The following is a 5,929-nucleotide window of genomic DNA, read 5'->3' as shown; positions in this document are numbered from 1 at the left end:
AAAAGTGTCAGTCACACTCACTCTAAGAAAGGATCCAGCTGGGCCATTAATTAGCTCATCCCTATAGTCTTGACATATCTCCAACAGCACTTCTAAAGCTGCTACTTGGGCACCCTCCCAGGGAGTTTGACCATCAGACTCTACTATCCATCCTAGCCACTGTGGGTTGTTTGGGCAAGGGGGAACTGTAATTTGGACATCTACCCAAGGTAAAGATCCTGCATGCTCGGCCTCTATTCAAGTGTACTGAGGTGGTTCCTCATATCCCACTGAACTCAGCACCCTCCACAACAAAGTAGGAGTGCCAAACATGTCCAGAAAAGTCTCACTTGCATGTGGGGCTGCCATCTGTAGGAAAGACCACAACTTGAGTAAGGAAGATTAATTACAAGGGAAGATAATTTAGATATAGTTTCAGAATTATAAGAATTGAGTAGTGCATGAGAAAGGTATGAATGATTCATGATGCATGCACGTTCCATACGCCCTTTCCATTCCTAGGAGAAAGCTCTACCGGTATAGTCGGTGGCATACATACGTGCACTCTTTATACGCAAGTACTCGGTCTACACGTTTCGTTGTTAGTGTACCTATAGAAAATTTCATTTCAGCCCAACCCCACAAGAGTATATGTGCAGAAATGAAAATGCAATCATCTATATTCAAGCCAGGTACTCCGATATATGTTCCCGAACATGTATCGCAGCACTCTACCCATTTGGGATACACCCATATATACATCAAACATGTATACATGGTTGTACCTACTACCCACAATTAAGTACCTTCATATATACATGTGTGCAACATGTAAATATTCCAGTAACCACAGCTAACACTCCCCTAGACCGACGGTTGGACGGTCATGCTCTCACAGCTCACACTTACCGTAGCGTAGAGGCATATAGATCCATACATTACCACTCAAGCAAGTGGCATCCATACAATTTCACGTCATATGGATGACGAAAGGAAACAAACATCGCTTACCATGGCGTAGAGGTATATGATCCATTCATTACCACTTAAGTAAGTGGCATCCATATTATTGCACGCCATGTGGACGACGAAAGGAAAAACCCCCATGTTAGTAATATTAAGCAACCTAGAAGTCCTTATATGGGCATAAAGGGTATGACCGCTGGCATGATATATGTTATTGAAACATTTTTAAAACAACCCTATGTATAACCTAATTTGCCAATTAGTTTTAGGGAACAAATTCATTTGTTTTTAAATACTTCTATGATGGTTAAATGCTTAATCTTGCTCCGATGCCAGCTGTAACAGAACCGTCCAATTTATAAGAATTCAAGTGAATTAGCAACCACAAGGCAGTCAAGCCAATGGACTTGAACCCATATAAACTGGGTAGTCTGACGAAATCTCTAAAGACCTCGATTCAACCAACATACAACCAAGATCGTACATGATCAAACATCACTATCACAGATTACATCCATTCATCATAGAACATAGTTTTACAACACATCGGAGTTCGAAACAAGTTATTACAAACCAGTTCAGTAGCGGAAGCAAAGTAGTTTTGGAAACATCACACACTCAGTTTAATTTACAAGCCAGTTCCATGGTCATCCCAACAAAAGCATAACAGAAGATACAGGAGGTGATCACGCCCATGATCTATTCATCGTCCGCGGCCGGATGATGACAGTTAGCACAGTAGCCGTGATAAATGACATCATCTGCAACAAGGGTAAATAAAACCCTGAGTACAAGAATGTACTCAGCTAGACATACCCGTCATAAACCAAAAATAAAGTGACACCAAGGAGTATGCAAGGCTTATATTTGTGGACTGGTTTGACTCACCTTTTTGCATAAAAAGCTTTAGTTGTAAGTAACCCATTTATAACATTTTGGCAGCAGGTTCATTACTTAACAACTATCCACTAGATCAGCACCTGTTCTAAGCACACACTTGAGTAATTAAGCATGTCAATAATAACTATATCCGGATTATCACTGGCTCTCCACATTCTCATCATAATCATTAAGTTTATTTAGTGAGTTCTACGTTGCCGCTGCCCAAGTCAAGTTCTCACTATCCGGGAGAGACGGCGATTCGAATCGATTCCTATCTAGCTGGAGGGGTATTCCTAGCACTCACCCAAGCATACTTCATGACGGCAGCTCGGATCACCTTTAGCACAACTCCGGACCAATTCGCGGGTCCGTACGGCGCCACACCCCTAGGGACCGCCAATCTGTCAGGGTCAGGACTCTAACTTGACACCTCGGTCTTACGCCATTGACTCCCCGCACATCCTTACAACCAACCGGGGTGCACACTTTAACCAGATCGGGGTATCCGACCGGAGATGCACTCGTAGGCTTCGCGGTCGGAACGACTTATCCGGCCAACTAAGTGTTAGGCATGCGTTCAACATGACATGGGGACGTACAGCGATTCGATCCTTAAACGACACAGACGGGGATAGATTCACACCCAAGACCTCCATGCCTTGTTGCTGCACTATCGTAATCCCACCCGGTCTCAAGTTCATTATTAGCACATGGTTATTTCCACGATAACAAATATAGCCAACCGTGATCAGCATCCACCTATCTCTCGCAGGTGACAGGAAATCACCCGGCTTCTACCGAGCTAAGCATGGCTAAGCATCATTTTGATCCTGGACCTACTTTAGGTAAGGTAGGAGGTGGACAAGGTAGTTAATTATGCAGCAAGGGTGTCATATCAACGCCTAACACTTAATGTAACAATACATAACCATAGTCGATTGATAGCTGGACATGATAACAAAAATAGTAGGAGGCTTATAATGTTCCGGGGCTTGCCTTCGACGTAGGTGGACGGGCGGTGGTCGGGACACTCCGGCAGGTCCTCCTCCTCAGCTCCTTGAGGTGGCTCCCCTTGTTGTCCTTCCGGCTCCGTCAGCTCATACTCTAAGACCGTCACTCCCTTGGGCGCTCCTATGTATGCATGACAAGTGATGAACATAGGGAATGCACATAGGATGCAACATGTCATGATGCTGAGCAAAGGAACACATGGCAAGGTATAAACATGAGCATAGACTCCTAAAATTGCTTGAATCACAGAATAACCAGAAAGTGCATACTTCTTCCCTGGTAGAGAGGCTAACTAGACAAGTCAATCAACTTGAGCTACTTCTAGATAGCAGCTGGTGTCATATACAGATTACCAGTCACATGTTTTTGTTATAACTTAAGAATCAGGTGGCCAAACCAAACAAGTAGATACTTTGTGGAAAGCTTAGTAAATTGTCTACAATTCACTTTTAGACATCCCAGAAGGATTCCCAACCGAAATATACTAAAGCATACAAAGTCGGCTGGCTGTCCTGGAAAATCCAGAGAGCAAGCACTTTATAGCAGCTACTAGCAACATTCATAACTTTGAAACTACTTAACCAAATGTCATGAAATTTGAACACGACGTAGATAAGCAAGTTGGCTACAAGTTTGTTATAGACAGGTTTTCCAGAAAACATCATCTTCAAGTAGTTCTAAAACAATTGCTCTCAGCTACACAGAAATGCTCTAGGAAAGACATAAATAGCAAAAATAATATTTTACACGTATTAAGAATGTAACATGGGTTCAAACCAAATGCACCAGTAGATAGAACATGTCTAAGAGACACTAGAAAACATCATGGCAAGGTCTAAACTCATTTCTATCATCACATTTTCTATTTATTTAATTATTAAGGTGATTTAATGATCATACACCACAAGTGCTCCAAAAATCATAAGAAAATTACACAAGCTATTTCTACTATCATAAGGTTACTGTAAAATTTTCAGGGCACTTTCACATCTATATTGTGAGCTACAAAAATAACAATCTAACAAAGACATTCAAGGCATAAATGTGAAACCTTATCAAAAAGTGTCAAACAACATATTTCAGATTTTTCCTAGCTTTGTTTGCATATGAGTACAACAACCAGCAAGTTTCACCATAAAATGAGTTATAGTCTATTTACTAAAAATTCCAGAAGAAACTCCTATTTGAGCAAGAAATATTTATAACTTCACAATCAGACCTCCAAAAATCATGATAAATTTATCAGAGCCTATTCATGCCATAAGTAACCATACCCTAAATTTGCATGGCCACCAAATCAACAGATCTCAAGATATATTTACCTCCTATTAAAACAAGATTAAATTATATCTATTTATTTTTGCAAAAACATGGCATGTTTCATATTTTTAATAATAACTAGATTACCACAGGAACCTAGCAAAATTAGAACCACATCATTTGGATCTGCAAAACTCGAGTTATGAATTTTTCAAAAACAGCAAAGGATCTGCTACACAGTGAACCAGAGGTGTGAGGGTGAGTGGCTGACAGGTGGGATCCGCTGACACATGGGACCCACGTGACAGAGAGACAGAGACAGGGGAGACGCTCGTCGCCGGCGAAACTCGACGACGGCGAGGTCTCGGTCGGATCCAAGGGCATCTACGTGTTCCTCTCCTCAAGGCGAACTCGTTAACCTGCTTCACTCGTGCTCTACTGGACCCTAGGGTGCTCGCCGTCGCGAATGGCGGAGCGGCGGTGCTGCACCATGTTACGCCATCGAACCTAGGCAACGGAGACGCGGGAGAGGTTGCGGACGACCAAGAGTGACTCAAGGTGAAGCTATAGGAAGAAGAATCATGGCCAGAGGTGGACCAGAGAGGTCTGGCCACGTTTCCAGTGAACTTCGACGAGGTGGAGCTCACGACGGAGGTGGCAATGTGGCCTCACCAGTGCTCGGCTAAGGGAAAGAAGTGGACGTCGAGGTAGAGGACGTCGAGGCGGAGCTCTGGGCGGACTGGCTTGGCCGGAGACGCGATGGAGAGGCCGGAAGAGCTCGCCGAAGCATGGCGGAGCTCGCCGAGGACGAAGGCGGGCGCAATGTGGAGCTCTCGAGGGGCGAATGGCGCGTCTGAGGCGTCCACTCGGTGCGTGGCGACTTGTGGATGCCGTGGGGACTGACAGGAGGGACCATCGATGGAGTACGGCCGACACCTGGCCGGACACGCGGCGGCGGACGGCGACTGTCCAAACTGAAACGATGTCTGAATCGCCCGATTGCATGGACTGAATCCCGAAATTCGTCGACGTTTTACTCTTGATTTAGTCGATGGTTTTGGCTCAGATTTGTTCCATTGGGTAGAGCTACATGAGATCTACAGTTTTGCTTACAAGATCGAAGTCTAAACCGGGCTGGATTTCAAACGACAAGGCTCCCAAGAACCCTATATCGAAACTGCCGAATCCCAGACTTAGCCAAATTCGGCTAAGTGTGAAAACAGTACTGTGTTCCAGTCTTTTTCATAAAATGTCATCAACATAACTTTTGTAACTTATGAAATTTGCTACAACTTTGTTTTAGGTGTCATTTACATGCAAGGTTTCTAACACCAGTTTCATAAAACATCTTTGAAAAGAGGTCTAGGGGGTCAACTAGGTCAACCTAGGGCTAACCATGACTTAGGGGCACTTTCGGACAAAACCCCCAACATAAACTTTGTTCTAAATGCTATTGTAAACATGATTAAAGTATGTTGGAAGACAATGTACACTTTTATGCATTGGTCACCCATTACAATCAATCATAGCAAGTCATATAGCAATTCAATCACATAGTATATATAGCAAATGACATGTGATCATGGTATGATGCTCATGAGTGATCATGATGATGCTTATGTTGATGCAATTCACATGGTTAACATGGAAGCTAACACTAGGAGTGTCGCACCTTTCACATTGCCTTCCCTCTAAAACTATATTTCATTTTCATACCTATCTTGCAGGGCTGTTGCTAGTATAAATACCACCTAAGACTCATTGTAATGCAAGGCATTTGATAATTGAAATACAGAACCCCTTTGTTTAGCTGTGTGCTAGCAAATATTCA

Source organism: Sorghum bicolor, chromosome 7 (genome assembly GCF_000003195.3).
Source record: "Sorghum bicolor cultivar BTx623 chromosome 7, Sorghum_bicolor_NCBIv3, whole genome shotgun sequence".
In the NCBI taxonomy this organism is placed as follows: domain Eukaryota; kingdom Viridiplantae; phylum Streptophyta; class Magnoliopsida; order Poales; family Poaceae; genus Sorghum; species Sorghum bicolor.
This window is presented reverse-complemented; position numbering follows the sequence as displayed.